The sequence below is a fragment of the Entelurus aequoreus genome, linkage group LG05, assembly GCF_033978785.1.
Source record: "Entelurus aequoreus isolate RoL-2023_Sb linkage group LG05, RoL_Eaeq_v1.1, whole genome shotgun sequence".
In the NCBI taxonomy this organism is placed as follows: domain Eukaryota; kingdom Metazoa; phylum Chordata; class Actinopteri; order Syngnathiformes; family Syngnathidae; genus Entelurus; species Entelurus aequoreus.
Window position 1 is genome coordinate 13683910 of NC_084735.1, and position 20248 is coordinate 13704157.

The 20248-nt window shown below is 38.8% G+C and overlaps 1 protein-coding gene across 2 annotated transcripts in view; it reads left to right on the forward strand.

Moving 5' to 3' along the window:
• eppk1 (epiplakin 1) overlaps positions 1 to 20248 on the forward strand; it is a 36630-nt gene that overhangs the window by 1556 nt on the left and 14826 nt on the right. Inside the window, exons 2-4 of one of the 2 annotated variants that reach the window (XM_062047150.1) lie at positions 1117 to 1210; positions 13633 to 13799; positions 18811 to 18904. The gene's annotated coding sequence lies outside the window, so the exon portion shown is untranslated. Of the gene's footprint in view, positions 1 to 1116; positions 1211 to 13632; positions 13800 to 18810; positions 18905 to 20248 lie in introns of those variants that run through there. The other variant, XM_062047151.1, reaches the window with a different exon arrangement.

Sequence of the window (20248 nt, forward strand, 5' to 3'; positions counted from 1 at the left end):
AAGTGTGTGTAAACATTTGAAGTGCTCCCCCTCTGGCCAACATATGTAATAACAAGTGTGTGTAAAAATTTGAGTTGCTCCCCCTCTGGCCAACATATGTAATAACAAGTGTGTGCCCCCTCTGGCCAAAATTAATTTCAAAAATATGGGGCCGATATTTGATTATTTGGGAGGGGGACCCCCTTGATAACGAGCTGAGCAGTGAACGCGATTGTCTTTAGGACCACGCATCGTAGACCCCCTTTGGAGGCGTCTCATGTTTGTGTGGAGGTTTTCCACAACGTTTGGCGCTCGCCTCAGATTCCTGGGCCATTCCTGCCATGGAAACACCCGAACGCCAGACCGCCCTGTCACTTGCTGCCCCGCTGTCCTGTCCAAACCTGCAAAGTCCTGCTTTGTTTGTCACTTGCTGCCCCGCTGTCCTGTCCAAACCTGCAAAGTCCTGCTTTGTTTGTCATTGTTTCCCTAAAACTCCTAAGTGGACCTTTGTAAAATAAACATGTGTATAGAGACATACCGTAATAACTTGAAGTAAATACGCAAGTAAATAATAAATATTGTAAATACACATCTTTATATATCTCGAAAGGGTGGTCCTAAAGAGGTAGGCATTTTTCGGAGGTCTCAAGAAGGTAAGAAATACAAGTGTGTGTGTGTGTGTGTGTGTGTGTGTGTTATTGTCAAACAATGCTGCCAGCGAGCTGCTGTTGCACAAACACACACAGTCATGTGTGCCGACATGTCGGGCCTACAGGTTCTCACTGCGATGATGTCAAAAAAGGTCAAGTCACACCTTCGGTCCACCGACGTGACGAATGGATGAGGGCGCTATTCTTAAACACCGGCATTGTTCGCTTTGGTTTGAGGGGAAAAAAACAACAACACCCTGAATAGTTAGCGGGCAGCTTTTGGCAACTGTTAGCATCCGTCATCATTGTGACGACAAGTGTGTGGTAATATCAAAGCCACTTTTTAAAAAAATTGCTATGCTAAGCTAACATCCGCTATAGGGTTACCAGGTACATATTGTTATCGCAAGAAAGCTGCAATGTATCCTGCAATAAAGATTTCAGGCAGTATCACCCAGCCCTAAAAAAACCTTCCTTGTCTCCACAGGCACACACGTTGCAGACATTGAGCTTCAGCAACTTTGACAGCTATCTTGGATGTCGGTTGCTCGCACACTCAAATCAAAACCTAACTTGATTGGGTAAGTATTTTCATTTTCACTCTTCAATGCTTGTTTCTGCATGCAATCTAGCATTAGCATGCTAGATTTCTTTAGCTCATTTAGCAGGTATACACCTCTTGTGCCAAATATTTTGTTGCGTGACAAATGATACCTTTTAGCATGCTAAAGTTAGCTAATTTTGTAGGTGTACACCTCAGTCATATTTTAGTACTTGATGCGTTAGCAGGCTAGCATTTACATACAAAAAAATCTATAACAAACCAGTAATATATTTCAATACTTGACGCTTGTTATAATAGCATTTTAAAAAACTAACATTAGGATGCTAGATTTTTTTTAGCTTATTTAGCAGTGTCAAATATTTTGTTGCTTGACAAATGATACCCTTTAGCATGCTAAAGTTAGCTAATTTTGTAGGTATACACCTCAGTCATATTTTAGTACTTGATGCCTTAGCAGGCTAGCATTTACAAAAAATAATTCTAGAACAAACCAGTAATATCTTTCAATACTTGACGCTTGTTATAGTTAGCATTTGAAAAAAACTAACATTAGGATGCTAGATTTTTTTTGTGCTAATTTAGCAGGTATACACCTCTTGTGTCAAATATTTTGTTGCTTGACAAATTATACCTTTTAGCATGCTAAAGTTAGCTAATTTTGTAGGTATACACCTCAGTCATATTTTAGTACTTGATGCGTGGCGAAGTTGGTAGAGTGGCCGTGCCAGCAATCAGAGGGTTGCTGGTTCAATCCCCACCTTCTACCATCCTAGTCACGTCCGTTGTGTCCTTGGGCAAGACACTTCACCCTTGCTCCTGATGGCTGCTGGTTAGCGCCTTGCATGGCAGCTCCCGCCATCAGTGTGTGAATGTGTGTGTGAATGGGTGAATGTGGAAATAGTGTCAAAGCGCTTTGAGTACCTTGAAGGTAGAAAAGCGCTATACAAGTATAACCCATTTACCATTTAGCAGGCTAGCATTTACCCCAAAAAATTATAGAACAAACCGGTAATATATTTCGGTACTTGACGCTTGTTATAGTTAGCATTTTAAAAAAATTAACATTGGGATATAAAATATATATATATATATATATACGTATATATATATGTATATATATATATGTGTGTATATATGTATATGTATATGTATATATATATATGTGTGTATATATGTATATATTTGTGTATATATATGTATATATACAGTATATGTGTGTATATATGTATATGTATATGTATATGTATATATATATGTGTGTATATATGTATATATTTGTGTATGTATATGTATATATACAGTATATGTGTGTATATATGTATATGTATATATGTATATATATGTATGTATATATACGTGTGTATATATGTATATATATATATATATATATATATATATATATACGTATATATATATATGTATATATATAGATGTGTGTGTATATGTATATGCATATGTATATATATATATATGTGTGTATATATGTATATATTTGTGTATATATATGTATATATAAAGTATATGTGTGTATATATGTATATGTATATATGTGTATATATGTGTATGTATATATATACGTGTGTATATATATATATATATATATATATATATATATATATATATATATATATATATATATATATATATATATATATATATATATATATATATACATATATATATATATATATATATCAGGGGTCACCAACCTTTTTGAACCCAAGGGCTACTTCTTGGGTACTGGTTAATGCGAAGGGCTACCAGTTTGATACACACTTAAATAAATTGCCAGAAATAGCCAATTTGCTCAATTTACCTTTAACTCTATGTTATTATTAATAATTAATGATATTTATCTTTGTGGAAACACTGATCATCTTAATGATTTCTCACAATAAATATATATAGAAACAGATAAATATCAATATGCAACACTTTATTTTTATATTTTCTCTAAGTGCACATTTTTCAAATTGAACATTTTCAAATGATCACTTCTTAAACAGTCTTGTGAAATCACAATATCCCATTTTAACTAGCTAGCCACTGAAATTTTTTAACAAATCATGAATTACTTTGCACCATGTTTGTACAAATAATAACTCATGTAAAATACAAAGGTCAACTCTCCAATTTTTAAATAAATCATGTCACACTTTGAACTGGATACCAAATCTGTTATTTGTTTCTTTGTCAGTTAGTGGGAAGCCTGGCATTGCATGCTGTTAACTAGTGTGTTGTACTCTGGTGTGTAACTTGACACTGCAACTCTGAGTGAGTCTTGCAGATGTGCATCAGTGAGGCGTGTTCTGTGTTTGTTCTTGATGAAGTTCATGTCAGAAAAGGCTGACTCAGGCTTGCAACCTTCATAGCTGCTGCGCATACACCACTGTACTTTTCTGTGTCAACAAGGCACCAAAAGTTTGGTGCTGCCTGGTGGGCTTTGAGGTGGAGGTCATTTTGCAGTGTTACAATTTCCATCTCCACCTGTTCAGCATCCAGGCTGAATGTTGCACTTAACTGCTCAGCAATGCATGATATGTCCACGTTCATGAAAGGATTACAAATGAACGACACACATGGCTCAAGCTGATCCAGGTCACAAAACCTGTTCTCAAACTCTTGCCCAACTCTGTTTATGACCTGAGAGTACTTTTCTGCAACTTTGTCAAAAGCCTCAGATGCAGAAGCATTGTCTTTCAGCACCATCTGCACAGAGGGAAAGTGCAGCACTTTTTTTCTCTGTAAATGTACAGAGAACAGGTTCATCTTAGCTTTAAATGCATTTAAAGCACTTATCATATCGGCGACGGTTTTACATTTGCCTTGCAGCTCACAGTTCAAACTGTTCAGTTTTCCAGTAATGTCCGTTAAAAATGCAAGGTCAAGTATCCACTCAGTGTCCTCCAGCAGCACGGTGTCCTCACCTCTGGACTGCATGAACTCTTTGATTTCACCCAAAAGTGACAAAAAACGTTGCAAAATTCGTCCCCTGCTGAGCCATCGGATTTCTGTGTGTAGTAGCAGGTCACCATATTCAGCTGACAGCTCCTCTAAAAGTACCTTGAATGTTCTGTGCTGTTTAGCTCTGGAGCGGATGCTGTTTAGGATCTTTACGACGGGAGTCATTACGTGCTCAAAGCAGATCACTTTTGCACATAAGGCCTGCTGGTGTATGATGCAGTGGTACTGCAGAAAGTTTGGGAACTCTGGGTCAGCTTTACAGTGAGCAACGAATCCCGTGTGTCGGCCGATCATAGCAGGAGCCCCATCCGTAGTCACTGATACCAGCTTTTCTAGCGGCACCTTTTTTTCCACCAAAAACTCCTTCACTGCGTTATAAATGTCAACTCCCCTTCTTTTGTGGAGAAATCATCAAACACCATCCGGATAAAGACCATCAGCTGCGCCGTACTGCTGCGGTCCACCGACTCGTCACACTGGATGCTGAACCACCGGCACCTCGCCAGATCACGGTCCAGCTGATCGGTCAAGTTCCCAGACATCGCCGACACTCTTCTTACCATTGTAGTTGCCCCGAGTTGAACATCGGAGAGACTGGAGAGTACATCGGTTCCATACTTCTCGTCTTCAAGCACAGTTTTAGCAATTATCATCATTGCTTCTTTGACAACCTCCCCGTCTGTAAATGCCTTCTTTTTCTTCATCAAGAATTGCGCAGCTCTAAACGAGGCTTCGGTTGCTTTGTGGGAGTTTTTAACCGGTCTAGTGAAAAAAGACTGCTGTTTGCACAAAGCTGCCTTTAACTCGCGGGCTTTTTCTGCGCGCAGTGCACTGCCTGGTGGGTAGTTAGCATAGCTTGTGTGACACATAGTGAAATGTCTCTCCACATTGTGCCGCTTTGCTATTGCCACAGTTGCCCCGCAAATTAAACACACGCAGGATCCTTTCACAGTGGTAAAAAAAAACTCTACCTCCCGTTCGTCGTGAAAAATATATGTTTTCTTTCTTTTTTCTGACATTTTTTGGGGTAACTCTTCTCATATTCGCTGCGTTAGCTTGTTTGTAAGAGCGCAACAAACGCTACGTTTTGGTCATGCGCACAATACTGACCTTTGAACTATACTAGGTCAGAGTTCATTTATATTAAACACAAAACACTTTACATTTTAAGTGTTTGTTTGTTTATATATATATATATATATATATATAAATGATAAATGGGTTATACTTGTATAGCGCTTTTCTACCTTCAAGGTACTCAAAGCGCTTTGACAGTATTTCCACATTCACCCATTCACACACACATTCACACACTGATGGCGGGAGCTGCCATGCAAGGCGCTAACCAGCAGCCATCAGAGGCAAAGGGTGAAGTGTCTTGCCCAAGGACACAACGGACGTGACTGGGAAGGTAGAAGGTGCGAATTGAACCCCAGTAACCAGCAACACTCCGATTGCTGGCACAGCCACTCTACCAACTTCGCCACGCCGTCCATATATATATATATATATATATATATATATATATATATATATATATATATATATATATATATATATATATATATATATATATATATATATATATATATATATATATATATATATATATATATATAGTCATTTGTAAGTTACATGTAAGTGTGATTTAAACAATAATAGCTAAATAAATAAATATATATATATATATATAAAAAATGGGTATTTCTGTCTGTCATTCCGTCGTACATTTTTTTTCCTTTTACGGAAGGTTTTTTGTAGAGAATAAATGATGAAAAAACACTTAATTGAACGGTTTAAAAGAGGAGAAAACACGAAAAAAATGAAAATTAAATTTTGAAACATAGTTTATCTTCAATTTCGACTCTTTAAAATTCAAAATTCAACCGAAAAAAAGAAGAGAAAAACTAACTAATTCGAATCTTTTTGAAAAAATTCAAAAAATAATTTATGGAACATCATTAGTAATTTTTCCTGATTAAGATTAATTTTAGAATTTTGATGTCATGTTTTAAATAGGTTAAAATCCAATCTGCACTTTGTTAGAATAATAAGAATTAAAGTAAGAATTACAATTTATTAATTATTCTTTACAATAAAAAAAATAATTTACTTGAACATGGATTTAAATTGTCAGGAAAGAAGAGGAAGGAATTTAAAAGGTAAATGTATATGAGTTTAAAAATCCTAAAATCATTTTTAAGGTTGTATTTTTTTCTCTAAAATTGTCTTTCTGACAGTTATAAGAAGCAAAGTAAAAAAATAAATGGGAACGACGCCGCAATCAGCATAAGGTGCGTGGAGCGCGCAGCTGTGGACAGTGCAATCGCCCTCTCGGACCGTATAAAAGGGCGAGAGACGTGAACATCAAGGGAGGAGACGGAGAAAGACGGCGGACGGGAGGAAACCATCCTCTACTGCCACGCAAACGACGGCGACGTGCTGCTGAAAAGCAGACGGCGGACGGGAGGAAACCATTCATGTGCTCACATGAGAAAAAAGACAGCTGCTGTAAAGCAGCAAAAGACTCTGTGATTGAAATAATAAAGAAGTCTAAACCATCTGACAATGTCTTCCCTGGATCGTCCTGAGAACCCGCGCGACAGTTAGGACTGTCACACTAGTAAATAAATAAAATTTAAAAAAATAGAGGCAGCTCACTGGTAAGTGCTGCTATTTGAGCTATTTTTAGAACCGGCCGGCGGGCGACTCATCTGGTCCTTGCGGGCGACCTGTCGCCCGCGGGCGCCGCGTTGGTGACTCCTGATATATATATATATATATATATATATATATATATATATATATATATATATATATATATATACACACACACACGTATATATATGTATATATATATATATGTGTGTGTATATGTATATATATATATATATGTGTGTGTATATATGTATATATTTGTGTATATATATGTATATTGTTGCGTCGACCAGCATTCCTCCAATGGGGAATTCAAATTGCTAGTCTCTCCCAGATTCTTTTTATGGCAATAAGCTGATGTCTATATTCAATCAACAGGCAAAAGTTGGTATTTTGTGGTTTATTCTCCAAGCTTAGAGGACAAACTGAGACCAATCCAGCACACCAGCGTTCCCCAGCCCGGTCCAGATCGGTCTCCTCTCCACCTCCTGTCCCCCCAAGCTCAGCACTGCCCTGTGCTCCTTATCTTAGGAATGTTATGGCAGTCTCAACAGCGCTCTGCCTGTCTACTCAAGGACACTCGAATCCAAGCACTTTGTACCACACGAGGCATTAGCTGATGTAAATATGACTATAGGAGTTTAGAAAGAAGTAACACTTAAATATGGATATGATTCTGATCTGCTTCCAACAAGTCCCCCTTTAAGATCTTCTAATGAGATCTTTATTACTTGTACAAAACTTATAAAGTACGCCCCACATTAAAGTCTTAAAGTTACCACTTTGCTAGACCCCCTTTAGTGACACTTGGCACAAGGGGCTGTGCGGTTCTGGATGGTCTCGAGGGAGGTTGTTCAGCAAGTCCCTCAACTGTGTCACGAGTCAGGTTGGTTAGTCTCAACGGCGGCGGGGATTTAGAGAGGCCGCTGAAACAGGAGTTCCAAGGGGGTGTTAATTTGGTGACTGGGGTCACCAGTCTAACCATAGCACAAAGCCCAACGGCTGACGTCGGGATTCTAATGTACAATCTGTGCTCCTCACAACACCAGAATAAGTCAGCTCGTGCCCAAGGGCCTATCCGAGAGGCATCTATCAGTGTGGTGCACCAGTAACGGTTAATGTCACCCAATTTGTTGGGGGACGAAGAGGGTCCTGTAATTTGAAAACGCGTGTAATTCAGCTTTTGGGCCACAAAGGGAAGAATTCGGGTGGCATTGTCAACAGAAGGGTACACATGTCAGTCAACTTAAAAGGGGCGGGGTAAGACTGGGAAAAGGGACGTCCAGCGGAAGAAGCAACACTGTCACCCAGGTTTTGGCCTCCACCTGAGCCACAGGTTGTCTGCACCCGCTCCTAAGGTCAAAGTTACCAGGCCTTCGGTGGTGATGTCATTAGCACGCACAGATGTGAGAGCCTTTGAAACACCACCGAGGTGGGGTGGTACTTTAGGTGCTACAGAGGGTGTAGAGGTAGTTAACGCCCTCTCAAGGACATTAATTTTAATAATTCCTTTAGCGTCTGTATCAGTCAGGTCAAGCCCCAAAACAACATAAAAGGGACGATGAGCACAACTTACCAGAGTATGTTCTCTGCATCCGACACCAATGGTTCAGGGTTGAGTCGTAACAAATATAGAGGTTATTACCACGTAATAGCTATTGTGTCCCCCGTAATTAATCACACTGCACAGGTCAAAAATAAGTCTTGCTATCCCCTTTGACCCAGTCTATTTAAAGTCCGCTGTATGTTCTTAGACACTTGTCAGTCACTGTCGTCAGGAAGGATGAACTGAGACACAAAGACAGTAGAACACGCCCAAGGGATAAACGGGGATAAACATCAAACTTTTCACTTAATGTAACGACACAGATAGTTATGCTGCAAACAAGCAAGAAAAACTAAGAAACATTTAGCATACTGGATTGGTCTCACACAAGGATATACAACATAGAAGTTGAAAAGAGTAATGTAGGTAGAAAATCTCTCTCGTCTCCTGGGCTGTGGGGCAGATGATGTGGCGATGTCAGCAATGACATCCCCTGGTGATCTGTCAGGTTCTTCAGCTGTAGTGCAGAGGGAGAGGTGGTACCAGGTGTCCCCTCCACCAGCCAGTCGAAGGGCGTGGGACGTCCGTTCTACGACCTAGAAGGGACCAGTCCACCGTCCACTTGCGTTTGATGACCTTGATCTTGACCCTCTCAGCGGGCGGAAGGGAATCTGTACAGAAGAACTGGCACACAAATTATGCAATTTTTTGTGTAAAATACCATTTTGGTTTTACGCTGAGTCCTCCTTCCATGGGGGGCTGCTGGTCCTGTGAATGGCTGACCTGTATGCAGCTCATAGGGTGAAAAACTCAAAGGGCGGTAAAACAGTTTTATTCACGGACCTTCGAATGATCATTAACGCTAATTGCAACATGTCAATCCAATTAAATTTGGTCTGTGCACAGATTTTAGCCAATTAGTTTTTAATGTTCTGGTCCATCCTTTCAACCTTACCTTGGGACTCAGGATGGTACCCCAAACCTGTGTTCTAGTCCGAAAGCCTTTTCGACCAAGGCTAAGTGAGTATTTTTTTTTAATGGTTGCCGTTGTCTGACCTAATCTTTTTGGGGAAACCATGTCGGGGTACTAGGTCATTCACAAGTCATTTAATTACTGATATTGCATCCTCTTTTGAGGTTGTTGTTGCTTCCGGCCAACCACTGTGATTGTCAACACAAGTCAGTACGTACCTTTTCCCTTGTACCGTATTGATCATATCAGTGAAATCAAAGACTATACATGGTTCACCCTCACCTCCTCCATATTCTAAATGTGATCTACTAAACTACTATCGATGTGTAAAATCATTATTTTCAAATTAAAATTAGTTATAACTTCTTACCCACGGTAAAAACGTTAAAACTATGGAATGTGTCAGAGTCGGATGATTGTTGATTTTGTTCCAAGGAGTCTGTATCCACCCTCACTCACCCCCTTCTGTTTCTGAAAAAAGGACTGTGTTAGTCATACTATCACTTTCAGAAACATCTAAGAAAAAGGTCAGCTAATAGTCAAGTAGCGGAGGGCAGGTCATGTTTGAGGTCAATGATTGTCTCTTTAGCCTCTATGGTCCACTGGGGGTGTTGTTAGGGTAGGGGACCCCTTAGCAATATCACAAATAACTCAAACTCAACTAAACCCTATCTTTTATGTAATTTATTCAATATGGTGAAAGTAACAAAATATGCTTATATTTATATTGTCACCAATACTAGAAAAATACTACCCTTATGGCGGATGCTTTAGCAATAGTATTTTGAATTTTTACCACACCTGGTGGCCCCAATAATTCATTAAGTCAAGCTCATGTTGTAGAAAGTTGAATGATGCGGACACGTTTGTTACTGAATACTTTCTATCAGACTTCTGCCATGGCAACTTTGTGTATGTAATGAGCAACTATAATTATTTGATATGCTTAAATGTGTAATGTGTCGTTTTAGCTCAGCTGTTGTGTAGCTGCTAGCTCCTCGTAGCCTACAGGTGTCTAAAGTGCAGCCCATAGTTATGTGTTTAACATAACCATGGGCTAAACCTAAACAATTGAAAATGTGGTATTTGGGTGTCGGTGTAATGTTTGGCAGCTACGCCGTGTCTTATCATTGGACCTAAGTTCTTTGGTTTTGTAGGCGAGACAGAGAGCAAGGGAACAATGTGGGACACTATTGTGTCCATCTTATACCATGCTAGCTGTTGCAAAGATAGGTCAACATGAGCAGCCACACCTTGAGTTCCAACATATATAAATAATCATAACATCTGGCGAGCCGGGGTGGCAGAACACACGGATGCATCTCAGCCAGTCAGGGTTTTCACTGTTAGAGCAGTTGGATGTCAGCCATTCCCGTTGTTTCAGGCTGTGGTATGAGCTCATGGAGGAGTCTTGGTAGTGGTGTTGCAGCTGGGTGGTTCAGCCGTCAGGTAACACCAGGAATGTTCCTTCTTTGCGATTTGAATGTCAGGGTACAGTCTGTAAAGGAGGTCCAGCAATCTGAACCGGAAGTGGTTTGGTGACAGGTAACCTTCTTGTGACCCCAGCGAAGCCTTCGACCTTTAAAGAGGAAGCACACAGTTTTTTTGGTACCTCTGCATTCAGAATCGAATGGGTGGCTGATAAAATTGTCCGTTGACACTCATGTCCAGCAGGGGTCCTGTCGGTACTTCCTGCTGCGGCTCCTGATGTGGGCGTCCTCTTGCACGCCTTCGTGTTCGTTTGTTGGCACGACGGAACCTTTCCTGTTCGGAAATGTTCGGACAGTCACGACTCCAGTGACCAGGCTGGTCACAGCCGAAACAGTGTCTACCCCAGACCGGCTTTGAAGCATCGTGTTGTCCACCACCCGAGTCCAACCGCACGTCTGTTGAGGATTCTTTCCTCCACCTGTTGGAACTCAAAAGCAAGGTCACCCACTGCTGAATATACCCTAGCTGATCTTTGACCTTTTGGTTCTTTTAACCTTTTATCTTCAGCGATCTGTAATTGAAGTAGTTGTTTCCTTGTTGCTCTGTCATTAGCCCTATTTTGCATGGGATGAATAAAATGTCCTGCCATATATTGTTTTTGGCACCTTGTATATCAGGGTTAACTTTGTCCAAAGTGTTTGGCCAAAGGTTCCCTCCCGGAGGTACAGGTGGGAAAGCAAGGTCAACAATGGCTTGCATGTATGCATCGGCAAGAGACTTATATTGTAGTATGTCCAAAGTGTTAATGTCATGTGTCAAAAATGTCTGCCGGAGAAAATGGTCAGACGTGTACAAGGGGTTTATTTTCGGAGGCAGGATTAATCTTAGAGGGGGCGTGTTAATACCTCCTTCTCTTATTCACTGGAGTAGGGGGCGGTGTCCTAGTCAAAGTCTGGGCGGGTCGTTTGAATTGTCTTGCGCATGCGCGGCAGACAAAAAACCAATCAGTTCATTCTGTCATTAATCATCGTTTCTTTTGCTGCATTTCGTTTTTCCACGTAATCCCCGTTTACTTTTATCATACGCCAAACTCTTAAATTCTCTCCCTGAGTGTTCCATTTTCACCAGCGCACACACACACACACACACACACACACACACACACACACACACACACACACACACACACACACACACACACACACACACACACACACACACACACACACACACACACACACTCAGCAGCACACACACACACGAGCACGCGTAAGCACTCCCGCACACACACACCCACACACTCAGCAGCACACACACACACGAGCACGCGTAAGCACTCCCGCACACACACACACACTCAGCAGCACACACACACACGAGCACGCGTAAGCACTCCCGCTCACACACACTCACACTCAGCAGCACACTCTCTGCGTTTCACTTTACCATAAAACTTCCAGTTACTTTTTTATTTATTTTTTATTTTATTTTACCAGACGTTTGAGTTCACGACTTTTCGAGTATTGTAAACTCCCTCTTAACCCTTTCAAGGAACGTTCTCCTTTTTTTTTTTTTTTTTCTTTTTTCTCTACCTGCTAGTTCCATTGTCGACAACCGTCCATTCAATTGATCATTACACAGTAATGATTAATCACCTTCCTCCCCCGCTGCCATCACATTTCTGTTTTTCACACTCCAAGGCCATGTGTCTATATTTTCTTAATTCTAGTGCCCTTATCGCACTGGGATCTTCCAACCCGGGAGTCTTTATTGTACCTTTTACAAATGGCCTCCAGCCTTTTCCGTACGTTTCAGTGCCCTATTATCGTCACTGGGATCTTGCAACCCTTACTCATTAAGGGACGACCAAATTCCCAGGGTAAGCTACACCCAACTATTAGTTCACTCGTCAATGAAACTGCCCGTCACGGTAATCGAGACACAATGGCCTGAGTTGACCACTTATTTACAATTTTAATGCAATGGCAGTCTCAGCAAAAATGCAATCAATCTATCAAAATCACCAATCTGTGCCTGGGATTAAAAAACAGTGTTTGACTTACAGACTTCAGGACAGACTCCTAACGCAGATTTTATCTAAAAAGAAAGGTTCTGCTTACCTTGAATTGGCCAATTGAGTATGTCCAGAAGATTGCAAGAAGTCATCAATCAACAGCGTGCCATCTCGGATGAAGCCCCCAAATTGTTGCGTCGACCAGCATTCCTCCAATGGGGAATTCAAATTGCTAGTCTCTCCCAGATTCTTTTTATGGCAATAAGCTGATGTTTATATTCAATCAACAGGCAGAAGTTGGTATTGTGTGGTTTATTCTCCAAGCTTAGAGGACAAACTGAGACCAATCCAGCACACCAGCGTTCCCCAGCCCGGTCCAGATCGGTCTCCTCTCCACCTCCTGTCCCCCCAAGCTCAGCACTGCCCTGTGCTCCTTATCTTAGGAATGTTATGGCAGTCTCAACAGCGCTCTGCCTGTCTACTCAAGGACACTCGAATCCAAGCACTTTGTACCACACGAGACATTAGCTGATGTAAATATGACTATAGGAGTTTAGAAAGAAGTAACACTTAAATATGGATATGATTCTGATCTGCTTCCAACAATATATACAGTATATGTGTGTATATATGTATATGTATATATGTGTATATTTATGTATGTATATATATACGTGTATATATATATATATATATATATATATATATATATATATATATATACAGCGGCCCATAAAACAAGGCACAGCGGGCCCATTGAAGGCAGCACATGGAAGGTTAATCATTCATGTCTTAGCAACAACCTGTTACACCGTTTTTTTGGTTGTCTTTCCATTCTTTACAACCCAATAGAGGAAGTCCAGAAGAATTCTTGGCATCCTGACAGAGACGCGACTCCCTCAGATAGGAGGAAGTTCCTCCCCGGGGGTGAAGGCGGGACTTTCGCCGGGACATCTTTAAAGGGGACCAGCCAGGACCAGGGAAGGCGTCTGCTGACACGGCGAGGCGCTGGCAATCAAGTAAGTACAATTTGTCTTTTTAGCCGTGTTTTGTGTGTCTTTGATTTGTTGGGGAGTTACCTTGATTGCGGGTGGGAATGTGACGACTAGTGACAGTTCCACCGGCCAACACCCTGCGGGAGAAAAGAAGAGCGCCAACATTCCAACGCTGATCACCTTTGACCACACTGACTGAGTCCTCACGTCACACAGGGGGAATACAATACTTCTCTTCAGACTAACTTCTGAGTTATAGTGAATTTTTGCTCTTTTAGTGCTTTGTAAATGTGTATGTGTGGAGATGACCACTTCAATGTGTATGTGTGGAGATGACCACTTATCATTGCAAATATTCATATAACATTTGACATTTGTTTACGTTACGCTTTTTACCTAAAATACATTTTCTGACCAAAAAAACATCATACAGCCCAAATTTGTACCATTCATTTGTGCTGCAAAACGTTTTGTCTATTATAGTATATGTGTGTGTATGTATGTATGTATGTATGTGTGTGTGTGTGTATGAATATATATATATATTTATATAACATTTTTAATTTAAAAAAAAGATATAGATATTTATATCAATATATATTTATGTATACATCTATAAGACCCACCAAACCTCACCAAATGTGTCCATTTCATTTGTGCTGCAAAACTTTTTGTCTATTATAGTACACGTGTATCTGTGTATGTATGTATGTGTGTGTGTATAAATATATATATATATATATATATATATTTATTTATACAGCATTTTTAATATAAAAAAAATAAAAGAAAAAAAATAAAATATATATATATATATATATGCCCCACCAAACCTCCCCAAATGTGTCCCATTTGTTAGTGCTGCAAATTATTCTGTCTATTATAGTATATGTATATGTATGTATGTATATGTGTGTGTGTGTATGAATATAAATAAATAAATAAATATATTATTTTATATATATATATATATATATATATATATATATATATATATATATATATATATATATATATATATATATATATATATATATATATATATATATATATATATATATATATATATATATATATATATATATATGCCCCACCAAACCTCCCCATATTTGTCCCATTAATTTGTGGTGCAAAACGTTTTGTCTATTATAGTATATGTATATATGTGTGTGTGTGTGTATATATATATATATATATATATATATATATATATATATATATATATATATATATATATATATATATATATATATATATATATATATATATATATATATATGTGTATATATATATATATATATATATATATATATATATATATATATATATATATATATATATATATATATATATATATATATATATATATATATATATATATATATATATATATATATATATACAAAGCCCAAAAGCAGTGAAGTTGTCAGGTTGTGTAAATGGTAAATAAAAAGAGAATACAACAAAACCTTTTCAACTTATATTCAATTGAATAGATTGCAAAGACAAGATATTTCATGTTCACACTGAGAAACTTTGTTATTTTTTGCAAATAATCATGAACTTAGAATTTAATGGCAGCAACACATTGCAAAAAAGTTGTCACAGGGGCATTTTTACCAGTGTGTTACATGGCCTTTCCTTTTAACAACACTCAGTAAAGGTTTGGGAACTGAGGAGACACATTTTTGAAGTGGAATTCTTTCCCATTCTTGCTTGATGTACAGCTTAAGTTGTTCAACAGTCTCCCTTCTCATATTTTAGCCTACATATTTTCAATGGGAGACAGCTCTGGACTACAGGCAGGCCAGTCTAGTACCACACTCTTTTACTATGAAGCCACGCTGTTGTAACACGTGGCTTGGCATTGTCTTGCTGAAATAAGCAGGGGCGTCCATGATGGCAACATATGTTGCTCCAAAAGCTGTATGTACCTTTCAGCATTAATGGTGCCTTCACAGATGTGTAAGTTACCCATGTCTTGGGCACTAATACACCCCCATACCATCACACATGCTGCCTTTTACACTTTGCGCCTATAACAATCCGGATGGTTCTTTTCCTCTTTGTCTACACGACGTCCACAGTTTCCAAAAACAATTAGAAATGTGGACTCGTCAGACCACAGAACACTTTCCCACTTTGCATCAGTCCATCTTAGATGAGCTTGGGGCCCAGCAAAGCGTTTCTGGGTGTTGTTGATAAATGGCTTTGTCTTTGCATAGGAGAGTTTTAACTTGCACTTACAGATGTAGCGACCAACTGTAGTTACTGACAGTGGTTTTCTGAAGTGTTCCTGAGCCCGTGTGGTGATGTCCTTTACACACTGATGTCACTTTTTGATGCAGTACAGCCTGAGGGATCCAAGGTCACGGGCATTCAATGTTGGTTTTCAGCCTTGCTGCTTACATGCAGTGATTTCTCCAGATTCTCTGAACATTTTGATGATATTACGGAGCGTAGATGGTGAAATCCCTAAATTCCTTGCAATAGCTGCTTGAGAAATGTTGTTCTTCAACAATTTGCTCAGGCATTTGTTGACAAAGTGGTGACCCTCGCCCCGTCCTTGTTTGTGAATGACTCAGCATTTCATACCCAATCATGGCACCCACCTGTTCCCAATTAGCCTGTTCACCTGTGGGATGTTCCAAATAAGTCTTTGATGAGCATTCCTCAACGTTCTCAGTCTTTTTTGCCACTTGTGCCAGCTTTTTTGAAACATTATTTGCACCCCTGCTGGTGAAATCTAACAAAATGAGGGTGGTCCCAAAAAGGAGGGATTTTTCAAATTTAAAAGTGCTCCCCCTCTGGTCAACATATGAAATAACAAGTGTGTGTAAAAATTTGAGTTGCTCCCCCTCTGGCCAACATATGTAATAACAAGTGTGTGTAAACATTTGAAATGCTCCCCCTCTGGCCAACATATGAAATAACAAGTGTGTGTAAAAATTTGAAGTGCTCCCCCTCTGGTCAACATATGAAATAACAAGTGTGTGTAAAAATTTGAACTGCTCCCCCTCTGGTCAACATATGAAATAACAAGTGTGTGTAAAAATGTGAAGTGCTCCCCCTCTGGTCAACATATGAATTAACAAGTGTGTGTAAAAATTTGAAGTGCTCCCCCTCCTGCCAACATATGAAATAACAAGTGTGTGTAAGAAATTGAAAAGGCCAAATTTAATAAAAATATTTTTTTTTTAAATGAAACAAATATTTATACAGAGACATACTGTAATAACTTGAAGTAAATAATGAAGATTACATACTAATTACAAACAAACAAACAAAAATAATAATAATAATAACTAAAAGTTTACCTTTTTTTATATTTGCATAGTATGTATATATTATTAATGTTGTAAATACAAATATTTATACATCTAGGAAGGGTGGTCATAAAGGGGTAGGCATTTTTCTCAGGTCTCAAGAAGGTAACAAATACAAGAATGTGTGTTTGTGTGTGTGTTCTTGTATTTCTACACTTCTTGAGACATGAAGAAGGAAAAGTACCTTCCATATGAGGAAGTGTGACATAAATCATGGTCCCAATAACATTGCATCTAATAGACAATGTCTCATTTGCACCCCTGCTGGGGAAACCTATCAAAATTAGGGTGCTCCCAAAAAGGAGGGATTTTTCAAATTGACTGTGTGCTCCCCCTCTGGCCAACATATGCAATAACAAGTGTGTGTAAAAATTTGAGTTGCTCCCCCTCTGGCCAACATATGTAATAACAAGTGTGTGTAAACATTTGAAATGCTCCCCCTCTGGCCAACATATGAAATAACAAGTGTGTGTAAAAATTTGAGTTGCTCCCCCTCTGGCCAACATATGAAATAACAAGTGTGTGTAAACATTTGAAGTGCTCCCCCTCTGGCCAACATATGAAATAACAGGTGTGTGTAAAAATTTGAGTTGCTCCCCCTCTGGCCAACATATGAAATAACAAGTGTGTGTAAACATTTGAAGTGCTCCTCCTCTGGCCAACATATGAAATAACAAGTGTGTGTAAAGATTTGAGTTGCTCCCCCGCTGGCCAAAATATGTAATAACAAGTGTGTGTAAGAAATTGAAATACGCCCCCTCTGGCCAAAATTAATTTCAAAAATATGGGGCCGATATTTGATTATTTGGGACGGGGACCCCCTTGATAACGAGCTTAGCAGTGAACCCTACTGTCTTTAGGACCACGCGTCGTAGGCCCCCCTCGGCGGCGTCTCATGTTTGTGTGGAGGTTTTCCACAACGTTTGGCGCTCGCCTCAGATTCCTGGGCCATTCCTGCCATGGAAACACCCGAAAGCCAGACCGCCCTGTCACTTGCTGCCCCGCTGTCCTGTCCAAACATGCAAAGTCCTGCTTTGTTTGTCATTGTTTCCCTAAAACTCCTAAGTGGACCTTTGTAAAATAAACACGTGTATAGAGACATACCGTAATAACTTGAAGTAAATACGCAAGTAAATAATAAATATTGTAAATACACATCTTTATATAGCTCGAAAGGGTGGTCCTAAAGAGGTAGGCATTTTTCGGAGGTCTCAAGAAGGTAAGAAATACAAGTGTGTGTGTGTGTGTGTGTGTGTGTGTGTGTGTGTTATTGTCAAACAATGCTGCCAGCGAGCTGCTGTTGCACAAACACACACAGTCATGTGTGCCGACATGTCGGGCCTACAGGTTCTCACTGCGATGATGTCAAAAAAGGTCAAGTCAGACCTTCGGTCCACCGACGTGACGAATGGATGAGGGCGCTATTCTTAAACATCGGCATTGTTCACGTTGGTTTGAGGGGAAAAAAACAACAACACCCTGAATAGTTAGCGGGCAGCTTTTGGCAACTGTTAGCCTCCGTCATCATTGTGACGACAAGTGTGTGGTAATATCAAAGCCACTTTTTAAAAAAATTGCTACGCTAAGCTAACATCCGCTATAGGGTTACCAGGTACATATTGTTATCGCAAGAAAGCTGCAATGTATCCTGCAATAAAGATTTCAGGCAGTATCACCCAGCCCTAAAACAACCTTCCTTGTCTCCACAGGCACACACGTTGCAGACATTGAGCTTCAGCAACTTTGACAGCTATCTTGGATGTCGGTTGCTTGCACACTCAAATCAAAACCTAACTTGATTGGGTAAGTATTTTCATTTTCACTCTTCAATGCTTGTTTCTGCATGCAATCTAGCATTAGCATGCTAAATTTCTTTAGCTCATTTAGCCGGGATACACCTCTTGTGCCAAATATTTTGTTGCTTGACAAATGATACCTTTTAGCATGCTAAAGTTAGCTAATTTTGTAGGTGTACACCTCAGTCATATTTAAGTACTTGATGCGTTAGCAGGCTAGCATTTACATACAAAAAAATCTATAACAAACCAGTAATATATTTCAATACTTGACGCTTGTTATAATAGCATTTTAAAAAACTAACATTAAGATGCTAGATTTTTTTTAGCTTATTTAGCAGTGTCAAATATTTTGTTGCTTGACAAATGATACCCTTTAGCATGCTAAAGTTAGCTAATTTTGTAGGTATACACCTCAGTCATATTTTAGTACTGTATTTTACAAATACAAATTCTAGAACAAACCAGTAATATATTTTGACGCTTGTTATAGTTAGCATTTAAAAAAACTAACTTTAGCATGCTCAATTTTTTTTAAGCTAATTTAGCAATGTCATATATTTTGGTATTTCGCTAATTCTACAAAATTAGCTAACTTCACTATGCTAAAAGGTATCATTTGTCAAGCAACAAAATATTTGGCACAAGAGGTGTATACCTGCTAAATGAGCTAAAAAATTCTAGCATGCTAATGTTAGTTTTTTAAAATGCTAACTATAACAAGCGTCAAGTACCGAAATATATCACTGGTTTGTTTTAGAATTTTTTTTTTTGTAAATGCTAGCCTGCTAACGCATCAAGTACTTAAATATGACTGAGGTGTACACCTACAAAATTAGCTAACTTTAGCATGCTAAAAGGTATCATTTGTCAAGCAACAAAATATTTGACACTGCTAAATAAGCTAAAAAAATATAGCATCCTAATGTAAATTTTTTTTAAATGCTAACTATAACAAGCGTCAAGTACCGAAATATATTACTGGTTTGTTCTAGAATTTTTTTTTTTGTAAATGCTAGCCTGCTAACGCATCAAGTACTAAAATATGACTGAGGTGTATACCTACAAAATTAGCTAACTTTAGCATGCTAAAAGGTATCATTTGTCAAGCAACAAAATATTTGACACAAGAGGTATATACCTGCTAAATTAGCACAAAAAAAATCTAGCATCCTAATGTTAGTTTTTTTCAAATGCTAACTATAACAAGCATCAAGTATTGAAATATATTACAGGTTTGTTCTAGAATTATTTTTTGTAAATGCTAGCCTGCTAACGCATCAAGTACTAAAATATGACTGAGGTGTATACCTACAAAATTAGCTAACTTTAGCATGCTAAAGGGTATCAT